Source organism: Suncus etruscus, chromosome 16, assembly GCF_024139225.1.
Source record: "Suncus etruscus isolate mSunEtr1 chromosome 16, mSunEtr1.pri.cur, whole genome shotgun sequence".
NCBI lineage: Eukaryota > Metazoa > Chordata > Mammalia > Eulipotyphla > Soricidae > Suncus > Suncus etruscus.
In genome coordinates this window covers 43,318,417-43,340,284 of record NC_064863.1, presented here as the reverse complement: position 1 = coordinate 43,340,284, position 21,868 = coordinate 43,318,417, and the positions used below count along the sequence as shown (strand labels likewise).

The following is a 21,868-nucleotide window of genomic DNA, read 5'->3' as shown; positions in this document are numbered from 1 at the left end:
CTTCAGAGATGGGAGTCTTTAGACTGTTTGCATCAAGGTGTTCCCTCCAGGATGGGGTTTACATCTTAGAAGCCTGACTATTAGGGGCATCAAGGTATTGTACATTTCCTATAAATTCCTAGAAATTCAAAGAGTAAAGACAGTTGCAACAGTTATCTGGCATTCCCCCCTCCCCACCCCGAGTGAATTTATTTACCTACCATGGGTACCTTCCTGACTATTAACTGTTCTCTAGATAATATCTGAAAAGTGGCTGGTGCCTTGGAGACACTGAACTCAGTGATCAGTATAGTTATGGATGATCGACTGACTCTAGAAGGCTGTAGCCACAGAGTGGTTGTTTGTGCAGTCATCAGTCAGAGCATTGGTGAGTTACCCTTGAATGTGACTTAACACCAATTGCAGCACCCCTGTCAATAAGAGACTGTTCATAAGACCTGCCTGTTGGCACGTACAGCAATAAGTCATGCCAAGTGGGTATAAGTCAAAGATGTTCACAGGTTGAATGGAACTACATAGAAATCACCAATAAGGGCAGGGCCTCAGGGATATCTTTACTTGGTTCCCAGAACATTACATCTTGCCACCATTCCTTGATCCCCTCATTGCTATTATTTTCACTGACTGCTACTTTTTGCCCTAGCTATGAGATTTCCTGGCTTAAGTTGGACTCTCCTCTACAGATTATATACCAGCAAATGGTCCTCTAGTGGTGATACCAACTGTTCCTTACTGGTGAAGCTCCATACAGCATGGTAAGAACCTTAGGCCTGGACTTCTGTAGGCAGGAATTCCTGGCTTATCATGGAAACGCCTTGATCTCCCCTACCTGACAGAGAGCAGCAAGAGTTTGGAGACCCTGAGAGAAAGACGACAACCCTATTCAGCAGGAAGCAGTTTCAGAAGAACCCGCTGTCCCTTACCCCCTCTAAGATCCAGGGTCCCAAACTCTTGTGGGGGAAGAGTAGGTAGGTTAGTCAGACATGAGCAGGAGGGGAGTTCAGAGATATTCAGGGAGGATCCCTGAAGTGTGGAATTTTGTGCGAGTGTTGCACATCATCAAAACTGCAGCTAGAAGAGCACTCCAGATGGGTGCAAGGTATTAGTCTTAAGGTACTAGAAGATAGGAGCTTTCAATCACTTTCCAATAAAAATGTGTTTACTCCATTATGCTCTTTATTCTTTCAATTCTTGTTCTGCGTAAAGAAGAGGATCAGTGTACGACTGCCAAAATCTCAGTTATACTGAGTTATTAAAAAACTGTTATACTTGGGGCTGGCACAGGAGTACTGCAGTTAGGGCATTTGCCTTGCTTCCATGGCACACCTTATGGTTCCATAAATCCACTAAGAGTGTGAGTGCAGGGCCCGGAGAGATAGCACAGCGGTGTTTGCTTTGCAAGCAGCCGATCCAGGACCAAAGGTGGTTGGTTTGAATCCCAGTGTCCCATGCCTGCCAGGAGCTATTTCTGAGCAGACAGCCAGGAGTAACCCCTGAGCACCGCCGGGTGTGGCCCAAAAACAAAAAGAAAAAAAAAAAAAAAGAACTGTTATATTTGAATTTTCTTGGGAGGGGGGATGATTTTTACTTACAAACTATGCTATCCCTTTCTCCTGTGAACAGCATACTTCAGTTTTTTTGTTTGTGTGTTTTGTTGTTTTTGGGTCACACCCGGGCATCGCTCAGGGATTCCTCCTGGCTGTACACTCAGAAATCGCTCCTGGCAGGCTCGGGGGACCATATGGGATGCCAGGATTCGAACCACCGTCCTTCTGCATGCAAGGCAAACTCCTTACCTCTATGCTATCTCTCTGGCCCCTTTAGACAGAATCAAACATCCTTACTGGACAAGGAAGTACACACCCCAGTTTGATCTAGTGCTTCATCCCATGACAATTAAAAGCCATCTCTGCTTAAGGTGACTTATAGGTGGAGATTTCTTACATTCTAGAAACAAACCGCATCCAAGTTAGTTTTTACCAAAGATGTATTGAGGTTTAAATGTTGCGGCTGGAGTTAATGGGTAAGTGTATATTTAATGCAGCTGATCCCAGTTTCATTCCTAGTGACCCATGGTTTCCCAGAATTACTGGGTCTGGATGTGGATCCTTGAATACCACTCGGGAGGAGCCCTGCTTCCAGTTTCCACCTAAAGGAATTTTATTTCCATTTATCTTCTCAAAGTCATACTCTTTACTGACCTGATTATTTTTTCTCATGGGGGTCGCTTTAAATGCCAGATAAATTTCAAACTGACTAGAGAGATGGAGAAGCAGAAGAAGCTGAGTAAGATTTATTCTCATTGTTTTGGTTGCCTGTATTCGATATGGTCCCTTTGAGCACTGTCACTCCTAAGCATCCCCAGTTATGATCTAAAAAAAAACAAAACAGGTCAAACTGGCCTTCATGCATTAAGTAACATTAAGTGGATGTGCCCAGTGAGACATGAATTAACTCACCCCAATTCAGTGGGCAAGACCAATTCAGTAGGGGCTTTTCATTTTTTCTTGGGTGGTGCACACCTAGTGATGCTTAGGAGTAACTCCTAGCTCTGGACTTAGGGATCATTCCTGATGGTACTCAAAAGGACTTTGGGATGCCATAGATTGAATCCAGGGTGGCTGCATGCAAGGCAGGAGCCCTACTGCTCTGACTAGCCCTCTGGGAATTTCTGATGGAAGAAAAAGCATTTACTGCCACTGGGAAGACTTGAGGAGCACCCCAATCGAGACTACTGTATTCCAGAAACACCTTACTTGGACTGCAGCAACCTAACAAGGAAGGTGTGTGACCACTGACAAGCAACTGGATTAAGCTGGGAGACTTTTTTTAAAAACATTTTTAATTACGGGGGCTGGAGAGAGCATGGCGGTAGGGCATTTGCCTTGCATGTAGGATTGGTTTGAATCCCAGCGTCCCATATGGTCCCCCAATCCCGCCATTTCTGAGCGTAGAGGCAGGAGTAACCCCTGAGTGCTGCTGGGTGTGACCCAACCCCTCCCCCCCAATTTTGTTGATTACATGTCTTTCACAGTTGTAGTTCAGGTGTTTAATGATAGTGAATTAGGGCCATTCCCACCACCAGTGTTGACCTCCCTCCACCATAGTTTCCAGCATGCACCCCAAACCTCTGCCCCTAGCCCCCTGGACTACTAGTGTAACAGGTGTGTTTAGCTTGTTATAGTTTGAGTTTCTTGGTCCTGTTGTTGACTTTGGCTTGGGTATTTAGAACTGACCTCTTTTTTTTTTTATTCCCCCACTCTATGTTACTCAGACATTTTGGCTCCTGGGCCTCATCCACGTACTTTTTTCCTTTTCTCAATTTGTAAAAAGACATAGAAATGTGAGATAGAACAAAGTGATTCAAGTTCTATGGAAAAGCAAGAGGCCCTATCTAGAGTATATGTAAAATTAAAAGAAGAGAAAAAAATGGGGGTGGAGGAGCAGGTGTTTGTTTTGTCTTTGTATAGGTACATAAAACATTGGGGAAATTAGAAAATTCCATTGGCCTAAAAGATATAGGTTGTCTCCACCCATAAAGCATATTGCCAGAAGACCCACCTATAGGCTCCAGGCATGTAGGTTGTCCATCCCCCGTGTCTCTTGTCCCAGAAAAAACTCTGCTCAGTCGCAATTTACAGAGTCAGTCTGAGGGAAGTGTATCTTAAAGGAGAGAGCGGATGCTTGCCTGCCGTAAGTTCATAAATGAAGTGCAACCTTGCTATCTTGAATTGGGTCATGCATCTGGGTTGGCCGTGTGCACGGCAAATGCCCTACCACTGTGCTATAGCTCCAGCCCCTATTTTTTCTTTCTTTTTTTTCTTTTTTGGATCACATCCGGCAGCGCTCAGGGGTTATTCCTGGCTCTATGCTCAGAAATTGTCTTGGCAGGCTCAGGAGACGATATGGGATGCTGGGATTTGAACCACCGTCCCTCTGCATGGAAGGCAAACACCTTACCTGCTATCTCTCTGGCCCCCTATTGCTTGTTCTAATCAGTTTTTTTTTTTTTTTCTTGATTTTTTTGACCCACGGCAGCTCAGGAATCACTCCTTTGTGGAACTCTGGTGGCTATATGGGGTGCCTAGGATCAAATAAGCTTATTTTCCACAGGTTGTCCACATGTAGGATAATCACTTTCTTTTTTTTTTTTTTTTTTTTTGATTTTTGGGCCACACCCGGTAATGCTCAGGGGTTACTCCTGGCTAGGTGCTCAGAAGTTGCTCCTGGCTTGGGGGACCATATGGGACACCGGGGGATCGAACCGCGGTCCGTCCAAGGCTAGCGCAGGCAAGGCAGGCACCTTACCTTTAGCGCCATCGCCCGGCCCCAGGATAATCACTTTCATCTCCTGTGACCTTTCTTTTGTTTTTGTTTGTTTTTATGGTTTTTTGAGCTACTCAGGGCTTACTCCTGGCTATGCACTCAGCGATTACTCCTGGCAGGCTTTGGGACGATACAGGATGTCAAGGGATCAAAGCTAGGCTGACCACTGAACTAAACTAACAACTAAAGTGGAAGGCGGCCCCTGAATGTGAATACAGTGGCTGGATCACTAGACATCTGTCCCATCTGTGAGATTTCTAGGGAGAAATAGGCTCCTTTAAGTCTGAGCCTTGTAGAGGTGGTAGATGGCTGTGGGGCTTCATAACTTAAATCTCATACTTATTAAGATTTAGATATGCCTTAAAATACATTTCTTAGTTTGATCACTTTAAAAATGAAATATTAATTTTTAATATTGGGGCCGGAGCAGTGGCACAAATGGTAAGGCTTCTGCCTTTCCTGCGCTAGCCTAGGATGGACCTTAGTTCCGATCACCAGCGTCCCATATGGTCCCCTAAGCCTGGACCAGTTTCTGAGCGCATAGCCAGGAGTAACCCCTGAGCGTCACCGGGTGTGGCCCAAAAATTAAAACATTAAAAATTTTAGTGTTTTAATCATTAAAAAGAACAAATGAGTAGGACTAGAGAGAGAGTACAATGGGTAAGATGCTTGCTTTGTATGCAGCTGACCTGGGTTAGATTTCTGACATCCCATATGATTCCCTATTCTATACCAATAGCGATTATGGAGTGCAGAGCCAAGAGTACAACCAGGTGTACCTCTTTCCCTGAAGAGGGGGAAAAAAATGAAGGCCAGTAGGAATGTAGCTGAGAGTAGGGCTTTGCATGTACGAATCAATCCTTGGTTTAGATCTCAGGGAGTGGGGTATTGTAAAACACACACACACACAAAGCCACAAATTCAAGTACTTGGGGCTCCAGGGAGTGGGGTATTGTAACACACACACACACACACACACACACACACACACAGAAAAAGCCACAAATTCGAGTACTGCACACACACACACACACACACACACACACACACACACACACATGCTCAGTGTCAACTGTCATAGTTGCACTGAGCACAGAAAGTCTTGTGCTGTGTGCTCAAGGAGTACATCCCAGCACTGACTGGTTAGATAAGAACTAAAGTCCTGGGGCAGGAAGGATACACAGTGGTAGGGAGTTTTGCCTTGCAATCAGCTGGTCCAGAATGGATGGTGGTTCAAATCCCAGCATCCCATATGGTCCCCTTTGCCTGCCAGGAGCGATTTCTGAGTGCAGAGCCAGGAGTAACCCTACTGGAGCCAGAGCATGGAGCCAGGTGACACTGTTATGTGCTCCTCCCATCCCCCAAGAAATCACACTTAACATAAATATGGTATGTTCTACATGCAGGAAAATTTCAGTCTGACTCAACTCTGATGGCAGGTTGGAGAGCAAATGCAAACATCTCTAGTTACAGTATAAAAAGACCTAAAATTGGGGCCGGATAGATAGCATGGAGGTAGGGCGTTTGTCTTCCATGCAGAAGGTTGGTGGTTCGAATCCTGGCATCCCATATGGTCCCCTGAGCCTGCCAGGAGCAATTTCTGAGTGTAGAGCCAGCAGTAACCCCTGAGCGCTTCTGGGTGTGACCCAAAAACCAAAATAATAATAATAATAATAATAATAATAATAATAATAATAAAAATAAAAAGACCTAAAATTGAACTGTGAAGTATGTCCTTGGATCAGAACACATAATAAACTAGGGGTAGTAGTAGGACTACAGCAGTAATCTTTTTTTCTTTTTTCTCCCTCCCACCCTCCCGCCCCCTCTTTAGAAATATATTTTTTAAAGCATTGCACTCTTTTTTTTTTTGGTTTTTGGGTCACAACTGGCAGCTCTCAGGAGTTACTTCTGGCTCTATGCTCAGAGATCGCCCTTGGGAGGCTCGGGGGACCATATGGGATGCTGGGATTTGAACCACCGTCCTTCTGCATGCAAGGCAAATGCCTTACCTCCATGCTATCTCTCCAGCCCCAAAAACATTGCACTCTTACATATTTTGTCATCACTGCTAAAAGTTAAAGGTCCAAAGAAGTGGATGAGGTCAGGTGGCTCAAAAAGAATTTTATATTTTTTTAATAAAGAGTGTTTAGGGCTCTTTGTAAAAATGCATATTTTAAAAGAGCGTTCGGAGCTTGAAGAATAATACCAAACGTAGGTAAGTGCTTACCTTGATGCAACCAACCTGAGTTTCATTCCCAGAACCCCAGATGGATCCCTTAGCCCCACTGAGAGTGATTGCTCATGACTGAACCAGCTACGTGTGGCCCCAAATAAAAAATGAATAAAAATAAAAAGAGGGTCCAGAGAGATAGCATGGAGGTAAGGCGTTTGCCTTTCATGCAGAAGGTCATTGGTTCGAATCCCGGCATCACATATAGGTCCCCGAGCCTGCCAGGAGCGATTTCTGAACGTGGAGCCAGGAGTAACCCCTGAGTGCTGCTGGTTATGACCCAAAAACAGAAAAACAAAACAAAACAAGAGGGTCCAGAACAATAGCACAGTGGGTAGGGTGTGTGCCTTGCACGTGGCTGACCTAGGTTTGATCTTTCTTTGGCATCCCATATGGTCCTCTGAGCCTGCCAGGAGTGATTTCTAAGCGCAGAGCTGGGAGAAACCCCTTATTGCTGCTAGGTGTGAGTGAAAAACAAACAAAAAATTAAATAAAAAGCATTCTGGACAGGACATAGCTCAATGCTTTTCATGCAAGTGTTCTGCTTTAGTTCCCTAGCACTATATAGTTCCCCCATAAGCACTCAGCTGGGAATACCTCTAACACCAGCTGAGTGTGGCCCCCAAACCAGAAACAAAAAAGTTAAAAGCACATCCCACCAATTAACTGAAGATATTCTGTAGCTGTGAAACGTTGTGACTGGTAGACTCTAAGTATTTTCTAAGAAGCACTGCCAACACTTTTCTCTATTCTCGCACAGCCACGAACCAACCACAAGACAATTTATGCTTACATTTTCATAAATAAAAAAAATTCAGTTCACTGATATTTATGAAAATGATAAAGCTATAGTAATGAAGACTGTTAGGCCCGGTACAAAGCTAAACAAAACAAACCCCTACAAGATGGAACAAGAACAACAAATAGGCCCCAATGAATATAGTAATTTAATTTCACAGCAGCAAAATGAGGAATGTCATCATTGGACACTGGTAAATGTGCATGGGCTGGCAGCACACATGTACACAGGACTGATGCATGGTCCCAGGGAGCACATGCACATCCATATCAAGAAAGAATAAAAAAGAACTCAATGGGGGCCGGAGAGGTGGCGCTAGAGGTAAGGAGTCTGCCTTGCAAGCGCTAGCCAAGAAGGACCGAGGTTCGATCTTCTGGCGTCCCATATGGTCCCCACAAGCCAGGGGCAATTTCTGAGCGCTTAGCCAGGAGTAATCAAACGGGTGTGGCTCAAAAATCCAAAAAAAGAACTCAATGAAAATTCCAACACCCAACAAATAGTTTGCAGTTCATATACCTGATAAAGAATGTGCTTTTGTTTGTTTTTGGTTTTTGGGTCACACCTGACGTTCAAGGGTTACTTCTGGCTGTCTGCTCAGAAATAGCTCCTGGCAAACACGGGGAACCATATGGGACACTGGGATTTGAACCAACCACCTTAGGTCCTGGGTCGGCTGCTTGCAAGGCAAACGCCGCTGTGCTATCTCTCCGGCCCCAATAATGTATATTTTTATAAATTTTTTTTGCGATTTTTATAAATTATTTTGTGTGTGTGTGGTTTTGGGTCACACCCGGCAGCACTCAGGGTTCCTCCTGGCTCTATGCTCAGAAATCGCTCCTGGCAGGCTCAGGGGACCATATGGGAAGCTGGGATTCAAACCACTGTCCTTCTGCATAAAGGCAAATGCCTTACCTCCATGCTATCTCTCCGACCCCAAAGATTTTATATATTAAAAAAAAAAAAAAGGCAGATTGGGGATTGAGCTGAGAAAGACCTTTACTGACAACAAGCTCTAATTCATTTGGTTCATAGTCTAAGACTTATTTCACATATGAAAAAGAGGATCAATGGGGCCGGGCGGTGGCGCTAAAGGTAAGGTGCCTGCCTTGACTGTGGTAGCCTCGGACGGACCGCGGTTCGATCCCCCGGCGTCCCATATGGTCCCCCAAGCCAGGAGCGACTTCTGAGCGCATAGCCAGGAGTAACCCCTGAGTGTCACCGGGTGTGGCCCAAAAACCAAAAAAAAAAAAAAAGAAAGAGGATCAAGACCAAACGAAGACAAACTATGAAAAATATTTACTAAAAATGGTGGCTCAAGTGGTCTGCCTTGCACACACTAACCTAGGACGAACCATGGTTCGATCCCCCAGCATCCCATATGGTCCCCCAAGCCAGGGGTGAATGATTTCTGAGCACATAGCCAGGAGTAACTCCTAGCATCACCAGGTGTTTCCCAAAAACCAAAAACAAAACCAAAAAAAAAAAAAAATACCACGTGGCCAGAGTGATAGAGAAGCAGGTAAGGCGTTTGCTTTGCATGCTGCCCTGCCAACTCATACCATATGGGCCCCTAAGCATGCAGCAATGATTCTTTAGTGCAAAGCCAAAGAGTTCTCCCTGTGCACAGCTTGGTGGAGCCCAAAAACAAAACCAAAAACAGACAACTTTGTGCTGGGCTTCCACCGTGGGGTTGTTACATATTGTCTCTTCTAGATTCTCCAGGGCACACAGGGAATGACTCAATGTATACAAAAAGAAACCCCTGTTGTATTGTTGTTGTGCCCTTTTAAGAGCAGCTGTACAGTATAGGCTGTGTTCCTAAACAGGAAATCACCAGAGATAAGGGCTGGGTGCAGTGTGCCGGTTATTTTTTTTTTCTGTTATTTTTAGACAGACTATTGTTTATTTGGGGAAGTCTGCCAATCCTTTCCTATCCCTTCTCACAAGGCCAGTAGGTTAGTTACACAAATCCTCATTGTGGGGGCCGGAGAGATAGCTTGGAGTTTACTAAGGCATTTGCCTTTCATGCATTGTGAACCAGCAAGGAACCCCGTGGCATACTCTGCGATTTGGAAGGATTCGTGCTTTTTAAGTTGGCGGACCCAGTCAAACTTGTGCTCCGAAAACTAGGTACGGAACAGGAGTAAAAAAAAAACCTCCATTTTATATAATAGATAGGGATTGGGGCATTTGCAGACAACTGATGGGAGAGTATAGAAGCAGAAATTGAATATGTTTTCTTTCTTTTTTTTTTGGCTTTTGGGCCACACCCGGTGACACTCAGGGGTTACTCCTGGCTACGCGCTCAGAAGTCGCTCCTGGCTTGGGGGACCATATGGGAAACCGGGGGATGGAACCGCTGTCCATCCAAGGCTAGCGCAGGCAAGGCAGGCACCTTACCTCTAGCGCCACCGCCCGGCCCCTGAGTATGTTTTCTACAAAACAAAGACGACACTATCTCAAGATACTTATAAGTTCGTGCTAACAACCCAGTGATAGGACAGAGACCACTAGGCAATGCAAATCAGCATGCTGGGGTCCAACCACTCCTAAATTGCAGGATGTAGACTAGGCCCCGGGCTTGGGGTTCATAGAGATTTTATAGTCACTGGCACCATGCACATTGTTCAGTTAACCTCAGGAAACAGATAGCAAAGGATACATATTTCGCATAGCACAAGTAACATAATTCAAATAGATCAAGGCCTCCCCAGACAAGGCAGGTCTACCAGTCCTGGATGTGAGTGAGTGGACATAGCTAAGTGTTTATGGGGGCGCCATAGGTATCTATCAGTATGAGTTTCTGTGCCTCCCCGGTGCCTCTTTTCTTCTCAGAAGGTTGGTAGGCTCCATTTACCCACATCAGCCTGACCTCTGGCATTGTATATGAGTAGTAAAGCATAGTTAGCCTAGGGCCTAACCGGCCAGGCATTTCGATCCGCGTCTGTGAATGTGGGGTTGGCATGAGCCCACCTGTCCTTACAATACCATTGTCCAGACATCCCAAATGCATTTCATGCTGATGTCATATAGCCCAGATTCAGGTATTTCATGGCAGCTCCTGTTCTCATGTTAGCCTGTCTGAAATGTGGGCAAGATGGTGGACTCCTGCCCCCAAAACAACCACTTTAACAGCAAGGTCACAAGAAGTGGTTTTTCATTTATCCTTGTATGGTTTGGTTGGGATTGGGGCTATACCTGGCTGTGCTCAGAGTCTTTGTGCTCAGGAATCAACCCTGGCCAAGCTCCAGAGACCATATGTGATGCCAGAGATGGAAGGAGGTAGGCCTCATGCAAATCAAGTACCTTAAGCCTTGTAGTACCTTTTCAAGGGGTTTTCTTTTCATAGTGAAAATGTTAAGGAGCTTGCAAGGCAGGACCACAGTTTTTAAAGTCTAAAGATCATGAACTTTCTTTAAGAAATGCTCAAGCGGACCCGGAGAGATAGCACAGCGGTGTTTGCCTTGCAATCAGCCGATCCAGGACCTAAGGTGGTTGGTTCGAATCCTGGTGTCCCATATGGTCCCCCGTGCCTGCCAGGAGCTATTTCTGAGTAGACAGCCAGGAGTAACCCCTGAGCAGCGCCGGGTGTGGGCCAAAAAAAAAAAAAAACAAAACAAAAACAAACAAACAAAAAAAAGAAACGCTCTAGCTTCAATATGGGAGATTCTTGGAAACCCCCGATTCTTGCTGTAAAACTTGGTCTGTCAGATTAAACAAAACAGCATGAAGTCATCTCACTGCTTTACTACACTACAGCACAATAGATAAGAGTGATGATGGCTGGGCTGCAGTGATAGCATGGAGGTAAGGCATTTGCCTTTCATGCAGAAGGTCATTGGTTCGAATCCCAGCATCCCATATGGTCCCCGGAGCCTGCCAGGAGCAATTTCTGAGCGTAGAGCCAAGAGTAACCCCTGAGTGCTGCTGGGTGTGACCCAAAAACCAAAAACAAACATAAAAAAGAGATGATGGTTCTTATATTTACCCTATAAGAATGTTTAGAGGCCAGAGGGATAGCATGGAGATAAGGCGTTTGTCTTTCATGCAGGTCATCAGTTCAAATCCTGGTATCCCATATGGTCCCCCATGCCTGCCAGGAGCAATTTCTGAGCATGGAGCCAGGAGTATCCCCTGAGCAATGCCGGGTGTGACCCAAAAACCACACACACACACACACACACACACACACACACACACACACACACACACACACACACACACACACACACACACACAAAGCAAGAATGTTTGTGAGACCCTGATAGAGCTGGTGATTTCAGACACATTTTTGTCTCCTCTTAGCCCACTGTTGAATAAAACCTTGTTATTCCACCATGAAATTCTGTGTGCTTGATTAAGCAAACACTGGTACCTGGGTTCAAGCCTGACTCCCCATACGGTCACTTCAGGAGTAATACTGATTAGCTCTGGAGTAGAAGAAGACCCCAAAACTGGAATAAAGTTTAACACTTTAATTCGTCTGCCAACAAGATTCCCCAGCCTGGCCAGCCAGGGCCATCCCCCAGAGGAGATGAGCCCTGCCCAAGGTCATAGGGAAGATTATATAGGGAAAGGATATAGGGAGGTTCCAGCTTTCTGATGATCTTTAAAATAATTGGCTATTGTCTAGGGGTACCTTCCTACTGCTCGTTCCCTGATATTTGGTAAGGCCAGGTAGTTTGGGGCATTGCCTATGGAAATAGTCTTGTATAGACCTAGCATGTGGTTTATACCATGTGGTTCATACAAAATGACATCTCTCCCTACTCAGACATGAGAAGAAGCCTGTCATGTGGCTTTTACAAAATGGCCTTCCTCTTTGTTCAGAACTCAAGTCCCAACATTACCTAAGAGCTCAGAGCCAGAGTAAGCCCTGAGCAACACCAGGGTAGTGTGGTCTAAAATTGAAATAAAACAAATGAACAACAATACAAATAAAACAATACCAAAAACAACAACAACCCAAGAATGATTCTCTGAGCACAAAACCAGGAGCAGGCCTAAGTACTGCCAAGTGTGTCCTTTACCCCCACAACAACAAAAAAAGAATAAAGAAACAGAAACAGTTATTGTAAAGTAAAAGAAAAGAAAAGAGAAGCCTCAAACCATGAAGGAACTTAGTATAGGATTAAGTATGGGGTGGTGTGTGTGTGTGTGTGTGTGAGTGTGTGTGTGTGTGTGTGTGTGTGTGTGTGTGTGTGTATTAAGAAAACTGGGTCTTTGTGTTACTTATCAAGCAAAGTATCAGAGGATTCGTGTTTGTTTCTCAGAGATGTATTGTTAATTTAGGACTTATTTGTGTTGTTAGATAAAATTAACATTTTGCATTCCCCTTAGGCTGGCAGGGACTGTGTTTATTTAAGAACTTTTAGGTAATATATTTCATCATATGTCCAAGTATTGCCCTTTATCTTAGTGTGCTCAAGGTCTGGGGCAAAATTTATAGTCTTGAGTAATTGTAAACTTCCCCAGTCTCAGAAAGAGTCCAGGAATTTGCAGGAATGTTTAAAATGTAGGATGAGACAACTAAAGTGAAGCTGCTTGCAGTTGCTGGAAAGGAAAAAACTGGCTTCCCCTTTCATATTCAGGATTTGCTCTTGGCTCTGTACTCAATAATCATTTCATAAGATGTGTCAGGGATCAATCCCCACTCAGGTGTGTACAAGGCAAGTGTGGGACCCTGAGATTTCTGCTTTCTCCTTTCTGCATTTGGCTAAACTGCTTAAATGCTGCAAGTCAGCTCTGGATGGGGTTGACTGATGGAGGGACTGAGGATGAGGTCTTCCCCCTCCAGCTTGGAACACACGTCTGCCACCCTGTTCAGCCGGTGGGGGGAATGTGTGAGCCAGGAGTAACCCCTAAGCACTGCCGGGTGTGACCCAAAGAACAACAACAAAAAAGGAAGAAAGGGGCCGGAGTAAGGTGTTTGCCTTTCATGCAGAAGGTCATTGGTTCAAATCCCAGCATCCCATATGGTCCCCCGAGCTGCCAGGAGCAATTTCTGAGATAGAGCCAGGCATAACTTGAGTGCTGCCTGGTGTGACTCAAAAACAAAACAAAACAAACAAACAAAAAAAAAGGAAGGAAGAAAGAAAGAAAGAAATGTAACAAATCAGGGTTGTTTTATGGGTGCTGAAAGGGGATAGTGATATGCATGTACATGGTACCCCCTTCATTAACAACAGAGCAAGTAACTATTAGGGTTCAGTATCGAAGACCACACAAAGCAATGATCTTTGTATGAAAGGATTTTATTATGCATCACAAGTCAAGCAAGTGTTATTAAGCCCTGAAGCTGACCTGTAAAGGGCCGTCCCCTTCAGAAGGAGCGCGACCTTGGCCTTGGGTAAAGGGCTTCCTTTTATGCTCTACAACCACAACTCACAATTTCCTTGTGGCCTTTGGAATGATTGGTTCGATCCACCTGAAGGTTATGTGTGGTGGTTACATATTCTTGGGAACTGTCAGACAACCAGTTTCCTCCTATTATTTGATGGATTGGCACATTGTTTGGGACATGGTTGGGAGGTTCAAGACTTGGTTGGAAGGTAATTTCTAGGTCAACTCACTCTGCCTTACATAATGCCTTATTCTGGAGAGAAGAGGGGGGTGACTGAGAGGTCAGCCTGTGTGTACAAAATGGTTGACATCTTAAGATGGAAGAATTTGGGGCCGGAGAGACAGCATGGAGGTAAGGCGTTTGCCTTTCATGCAGGAGGTCATCGGTTTGAATCCCAGCGTCCCATATGGTCCCCTGTGCCTGCAAGGAGCAATTTCTGAGCCTGGAGCCAGGAATAACCCCTGAGCACTGCTGGGTGTGACCCAAAAACCACAAAACAAACAAAGAAACAAAAAAAGAGGAGTTTGTACTGTCCTTTTTTTTTTTTTTTGGTCACACCTGGCATCACACAGGGGTTACTCCTGGCTCTATGCTCAGAAATCGCTCCTGGCAGGCTCTGGGGACCATATGGGATGCCAGGATTTGAACCAATGACCTTCTCTCTCTGGCCCTATGCTAAGTCTTAATTCAGGGTGGCCTTACACTACAGTGGGAGGGGGTGCAGAAGGGGGAAGAAAGAGAGAGAAAGAGAGAGAAGAGGGGAGGGGAGTGAGGAGAGGAGAGAAGAGAGATGGCTGCCCCAGGTGGGTGGGGTGGGTAGTAGGGAAACAGGAGACATCACTGGTGGAGGGAAAAGTGCACTGTCATACATTCTGACAGAAACTCAATCATGAAAATATTTAGAACCACAGTAATTATTAAAAAAAAAAGGGGGGGGGCGAAGAGATAGAACAGCGCTAAGGCATTTGTCTTAGATGCAAAAGGACGGTGGTTCAAATCTTGGCACCCCATATGATCCTCCAAGCCTGCCAGGAGCTATTTCTGAGCATAGAGCGAGGAGTAACCCCTGAGCACTGCCGGGTGTGACCCATAAACCAAAAAAAAAAAAAAAAAAAAAAAAAGGTGGGGGGCCCGGAGAGATAGCTTGGAGGTAGTGAGTTTGCCTTTCATGCATAAGGACAGTGGTTCGAATCCTAGCATCCCATATGGCCCCCTGTGCCTGCCAGGGGCGATTCCTGAGTGTAGATCCAGGAGTAACCCCTGAGCGCTGCAGGGTGTGACCCAAAAACAATAAAAAAAAACAAACAAACCAAAACCAAACCAAAACAAAACAAAAAAAAACAAACACGCAGCCAGCGTTGTTTTTGGTTTGGTTAATTTATTTTTGGATTGCTCCTACTGTAGCTCACTTATCCTGGTGTCACTCACAGAGACATTCTCAGGGATCACTCCTGATAAGCTCCGGGAACTATTTGGGATGCTGGGGATCAAACCCAGGTCAGCTGCATGCAAGGCAAGAGCATTACCTGCTATACTATCTTTCCAGTTCAGAAACTTATTTCTAAATAATCAACAAACTCATGAAAAGAGCTCAACTTGATTATCAGGTGGATGCCAATTAAAATCACATACCAATTATCCAATTATCACCCAGAAAAATGTTTAAATTGGAAAGTATCAAATGTAGATTTGGAAATAGAAAAACTTGTGTTATTGATAGGAAGAAAAATTGGTGTAAACATTTAACTTTTTTTTTTCAAATATGGAACACTTCACAAATGTGTGTGTCATCCTTGCACAGGGGCCATGCTCTGAAGCATTCCCAATTTTAGTTTATGTGCTGCCATAACTTTTTAAATTTGCATTGCATGCAGTTGACTAATCCTGGTTTGAATTCATGGCACTGATAATGGTCTCCTGACAACTACAGGAATGATCCCTGAGCAACATCCCTAAGCACCATTAGGTGTGCCCTCACCTACAAAATAACAGAACCAAAAAAAAATTTTTTTTGGGGGGGGCCAGACCCATATACGCTCAGGGGCTACTCCTGGCTATGCGCTCAGAAATCACTCCTGGCTTGGGGGGACTATATGGGATGCCGGGAGATCGAACCGTGGTCCGTCCTAGGCTAGCTAGCGCTTGCAAGGCAGAGACGCCTTACCTCTAGTGCTCCAGCTCCCAAAATATTAACTTTGATCATGACACAACCTATACTATACCAACTCAATTTTTAGGTATATACTTAATAGAAATACACTTATTGGGGCCAGAGCAATAATACAGCAGGTAGGACATCAGCTTTGCATGTGGCTAATCTGGGTTTTATCTCTGGAATCCTTTGATTACCCCCAATCCCTGAGTGTCCTGAGATCTACCAAGTATGGCCAAAACAAAATGGGGGGAGGGGACACATAGATCACTTATGATGTTCATCAAAAGATATAGACACAATCACTCCCTCCCCCGCCCCCCACACGTGCAAAGCATTAAGACTCAAATTTGGGCCCGGAGAGATTTGCCTTGCAAGCAGCTGATCCAGGACCAAAGGTGGTTGGTTCGAATCCCGGTGTCCCATATGGTCCCCCATGCCTGCCAGAAGCTATTTCTGAGCAGACAGCCAGGAGTAACCCCTGAGCACCGCCAGGTGTGACCCAAAAACCAAAAAAAAAAAAAAGACTCAAATTTAGGAACTGGGAAGGTGGCGCTAGAGCTAAGGTGTCTGCCTTGCAAGCACTAGCGTAGGACAGACCTTGGTTTGATCCCCGGCGTCCCATATGGTCCCCCCAAGCCAGGGGCGATTTCTGAGCTCATTGCCAGGAGTAACCCCTGAGTGTTAAATGGGTGTGGCCCAAAAACCAAAAAAAAAAAAAAAAAAAAAAAAGACTCAAATTTAGGGGCCGGGAAGGTGGCGCTAGAGGTAAAGTGTCTGCCTTGCAAGCACTAGCGTAGGACAGACCTCGGTTCGATCCTCGGCGTCCCATATGGTCCCCCCCAAGCCAGGGGTGATTTCTGAGCTCATAGCCAGGAGTAGCCCCTGAGCTTATATGGGTTTGGCCCCCCCCCCAAAAAATTTTTTTTGGTTTCTGTCAGGAGTAACCCCTGAGTTAAATGGGTGTGGCCCAAAAGCCAAAAAAACAAAAACAAAAACAAAAAAACCCCCTCAAATTTAGGCCAGGGGGGCCCGGAGAGATAGCACAGCAGCGTTTGCCTTGCAAGCTGCTGATCCAGGACCAAAGGTGGTTGGTTCGAATCCCGGTGTCCCATATGGTCCCCCATGCCTGCCAGGAGCTATTTCTGAGCAGACAGCCAGGAGTAACCCCTGAGCACCGCTGGGTGTGACCCAAAAACTAAAAAAAACTAAAAAAAAAAAAAAAATTTAGGCCAGGGAGGTAGCTCAGTCTTATAATACTTGTCTTGCATATATAAGTCCATGGATTTGATCCCTGGCACCACACACAAACTATATAAATACATAATTGTATATAAATATATATAGTATATTAAATATATTACAGATAATTCAGTGACTGTCAAATTGAATTGTGTAAACCACATGATTAATACATACATATATATGTACATATACAGTTGTTGCTTGTTTTTGTTTTGAGGCCACAGCTGGTGCTGTCAGAGTTTATTCCTGGTTGTGATCTCAGGGCTCACTGCTGATATTTGGTGAACTATATGTAGTGCCAAAGATCAAACCAAGGGGCCGGAGAGATAGCATGGAGGTAAGGCATTTGCCTTTCATGCAGGAGGTCATCGGTTCGAATCCCGGCGTCCCATATGGTCCCCCGTGCCTGCCAGGAGCAGTTTCTGAGCCTGGAGCCAGGAATAATCCCTGAGCACTGCCGGGTGTGACCCAAAAACCACAAAAAAAAAAAAAAAAAAAAAAAAAAAAAAGATCAAACCAAGGTAGTTTGCCTGGATATCACACCAAATTGTGGTATCATTGACATAATGAACAAACTAAGCAATAAACTACATATGGCTAATGAAGGAAATATACAAGTAAACATAATCATGAAATCCTTACACAGAAGAGTATGAACTAGTTCACTTTGACCACAATAAAAAACAAGTAAGAAATCATTACACAGAAGAGTATGAACCACTTCACTTTGACCACAATAAAAAAAAAGTATTAGGGCCAAAATGATAGTATAGTCTGTAGGGAGCTTGCGTTGCATGCTTATATGGGTTTGATTCCCAGCATCCTAGATTGTCCCCAATCTTACCAGGAGTGATCTCTGAGGACAGGAAAGAGTAAATCCTTAGCATCAGCAGGTATGAACCAAAAAGCAAAAAAAGAAAAAGAATGTGCTATAATTGTACCAAAAGGTTTGTTGAGAAGTTTTTTCCTGTTTGTCTTGGGGCAATTATCTGGCTGAGCTCAGTTGTTCAGAATCCCTCAGGGGAGCATGAAGTCCTAGGGAGCCTTCCAGAATCCAGTATGAAAAACCTGCAGCCCTGCCCTTTGAGCTGTCTCAGATCCCAACAGCACCAATTAAGGGGCTGCTCTGTTCATTAAATGAATTAAGACACAGTGGTTTAGTGTTTGATTAAAAAAAATAATAATAAAACAAAAAACCAGACTGGGGATTGTACAGACCTAGTGCCTGGCACCCCAGGATTCTGGAGCACTACCAGGAGTGATCCCTGAGTGCACAGGCAGAGTGAGCACTGAACAGTTAGGTGTGAGTAGAAAAAAAAAGTGTTGTGATCAGAACACTTCATGATAAATATCTTAATTTGCCAAGGTTCATGTCTCTTCCCAGGCACAAGTAAAATTGTGGTTTTCATAGAATGGGCAGAAGGCTGAAGTCAGGAATGTCAAAATCTACCAGTACGTCTGAAAAGGTGGTCAAGTGCCATGGGAAGTATTGGAGCCCCGGCATGTGAAAAATAGGTGCACTCTCACCCCACCTCACTATAAAGCCTCTCAGAAGGCAATGAAGAGTCAAGAGGGTATGGTTGTTTTAAAAAGAACCAATAGTGGGGAGAGATAGCATGGAGGTAGGATGTTTGCCTTGTATGCAGGACGGTGGCTCGAATCCCCAGTCCCGTTCCCTCCCCCCCCACAAACCTGCCAGGAGCAATTTCTGAGTGTAAAGCCAGGAATAACCCCTTGAGTGCTGCTGGGTATGACCCCCAAAACAAAAAACAAAGAAAAAAAAAAAAGAACCAATAGTGGGGCTGGAGTGGTGGTGCAAGCAGTAAGGCATCTGCCTTGCGCGCACTAGCCTAGGACGGACCGGACCGCCATTTGATCCCCCAGTGTCCCATATGGTCCCCCAAACCAGGCGCGATTTCTGAGCTCATAGCCCGGGTGTGGCTGAAAAACCAAAAAAGTAGAAAACCCAATAGTTCAAGGGTTTTCTCATCCTCAGCCAATTTGTCTGCACCCAGTGAGCTCTGCCTAGGTTGTCAAGACTTGTCAGACCTTTTGCGAGTGCAGCTGCCATCCGGCTTTATAGTAGTCTACTGCTGTCCTCCCTTGCTACCTAGAGGCTGTAGGCCACTTCTCAGCCTTTCCTCATACCCCGCCCTCTGTGCCTATAGACGCCTTGAAATGCGACCCAGATTTGGGGCTCTGGTAGCCTCGAAAAGTGGCCTTTAATAGGTGCTTCCAGGTCTCGCAGCCCAACAACACTCACTCCTTCGGGGTTGTATGGTTTGCTTCCCATAGGTGTTTGAAGGCTAAAGGTCCGGGGCCAGATAGTATAGCAGGTAAGGCAGCTCAAGTCTAGCACATAGTTGGCCCCCTCCCCCAAAATAGTCTACCTACACACCTGGCAGGCTCTTGTACCTGCTAGCAAACATGTTCTAATTTGCACCTGATCCAGTTTGGTGTAATTCCTTTGGCAAATGTTTTGGGGAAATAACAGACTGCTCAGATCACTCGGAATCACTTCTGGCAGTGCTTATGGGACCATATGAGATGCTGGAAACTGGCAGCCTGTAAGGCAAATGTCCTGCAGCTATACTTACTGTTAAGAGCATCAGCCTTGGGGCTGGAGAGATAGCTTGGAGGTAAGGTGTTTGCCTCCTTCAAGTTCCTGAAAGTGAAGTGGTGAGGATCTACATTTTGAAACCCTGGTGGTGTAAAGCAGCTGCAGCTGGGTGCATGTGGTCCAGTAGTAGTTGCAGGAGTGGCTCCCCAAATATTAAAAACGCAAAGGATTCAAGTGTTGACAAGAGACTTTTATACCATGTTCAGGAAAACAATATTCTCATAAGCCAAGTAGAAAGTCCATTTAGAGATAACTGGATAAGCAAGTACAGCCTTAGAAAGTATTATGGGGGGCCCGGAGAGATAGCACAGCGGTGTTTGCCTTGCAAGCAGCCGATCCAGGACCAAAGGTGGTTGGTTCGAATCCTGGTGTCCCATATGGTCCCCCAGGCCTGCCAGGAGCTATTTCTGAGCAGACAGCCAGGAGGAACCCCTGAGCACTGCCGGGTATGGCCCCAAAAGCAAAAAAAAAAACAAAAACACACACACACAAAAAAGAAAGTATTATGGGGGGCTGGAGAGATAGCATGGAGGTAAGGCATTTGCCTTTCATGCAGGAAGGTGGTTCGAGGCATTCCATATAGTCCCCTGTGCTTGCCAGGGGCGATTTCTGAGCATTTAGCCAGGAGTAAACCCTGAGTGCTGCCGGGTGTGGCCCCCCAAAAAGTATTATGGGATAAAGCTTAGCTGAAACACGTGCTATGTCCAGATCTTTTCTACGCCAAAAAGACTAGAGCTGGAGTAATATATAGCACAGCAGCGGGGCATTTGCCTTGCACACAGATGACCCAGGATGGTCCCCCAAGCCTGCCAGGAATGATTTCTGAGCGCAGAGCTAGGAGTAACTCATCAGAGCTGCCAGGTGAAAACAAACTGTAAAGTGGTTAGGGTATTTGCCTTGTACATAACCTTGGTTTGATCCAACACCCTATATCAGGGGTCTCAAACTCAATTTACCTGGGGGCCTCAGGAGGCAAAGTCTGGGTGAGGCAGGGCCGCATAAGGGATTTCGATTACTGAATATTCGCAATAAAAATCGCATTAGACATTTGCATACCTCGAATGGAACTGCTTGGGGTATGCGAATGTTTAATGCGATTTTTCTTGAGATTATTCGGTAAGCGAATAATCGCAAATACCAGGATATTTGAAGGCCGGCCTCGGGCCACAAAGTGTTGTACAGAGGGCTGCGAGTTTGAGACCCCTGCCCTATATGGTTGAGTACACCAGGAGTAAGCCCTAATTAAATGTCTAATGTACCCCCTAGAATGTATCATAAGTGACAAGTCAAGGATAAATACTAAATATTAGTTACATGATATTTAGTGCAGTCAAATCAAAGACGCAGAGAGGCCCGACAGTACAGTGGGTGAGGTTATCACCCTGTATACTTCTAAACCTTGGTCTTTTTCTGAACAGGGGAGGCCCTGAAAGGAAAACCCCAAGGTCAACCACAAAGCCAAGGTGGATCACCACTTAATTCAGGGGTCTCAAACTTGCAGCCCACAGGCTGCAAACTGCCCTCTGTACATTTTGTGGCCCTGCCCTAGAGAAATCTTTTTTTTGTTTTAGTTCTTTGGGCCATAGCCCCCAATGTTCAAGGCTTACTGACTTTGCCTCCTGCAGCCGGCAGGTAAACGTAATTGGAAAAGCAGAGTATAGAAGGCAGTATAGTAGTGACATTGAGTAAAAGTGTAGCATATATCACCCCCCTCAAAAGATGATGCAATCTGCTACTTTTACTTACAATTATCTAAATGTGAATGACTACAAGTGCCAGAAATGCTTATTTCCATTAATGGCTTTCATTCCCCTCTCACAACACATACAGAGACTCAATTGAGCATTAAATACTTTTATTTGTGAAACGGGTGGCAGTTGTAGATGGTTTGACAGGAAACAAACTTGTTAACACACTCATGGATTCTCCCTTAAAATTTGGGGAACTTGAGTTTCAGTGCAATTGAACACTAAGAACTTCGTTATGCCCTAGCAGTGATCCCATGGCGACCCACCCATTTCTTAAAAAAAAAAAAAAAGGGGGGGTGCTCTTGATACCTGGTAGTGGTCTAATCAGGTTGGGGTTGAGGACATCAGCTTCAAATCCGTGGCGCTGTAACAAAAGGGTTGAGGTTAATCCACATACTCCAT

At 45.1% G+C, this 21,868-nt stretch overlaps 1 pseudogene; it reads right to left on the bottom strand.

Moving 5' to 3' along the window:
- Positions 1-15,457: 15,457 nt before the first annotated feature.
- LOC126033220 (uncharacterized) lies at positions 15,458-15,551 on the bottom strand (annotated as a pseudogene).
- Between the last annotated feature and the right edge of the window lie 6,317 nt (positions 15,552-21,868).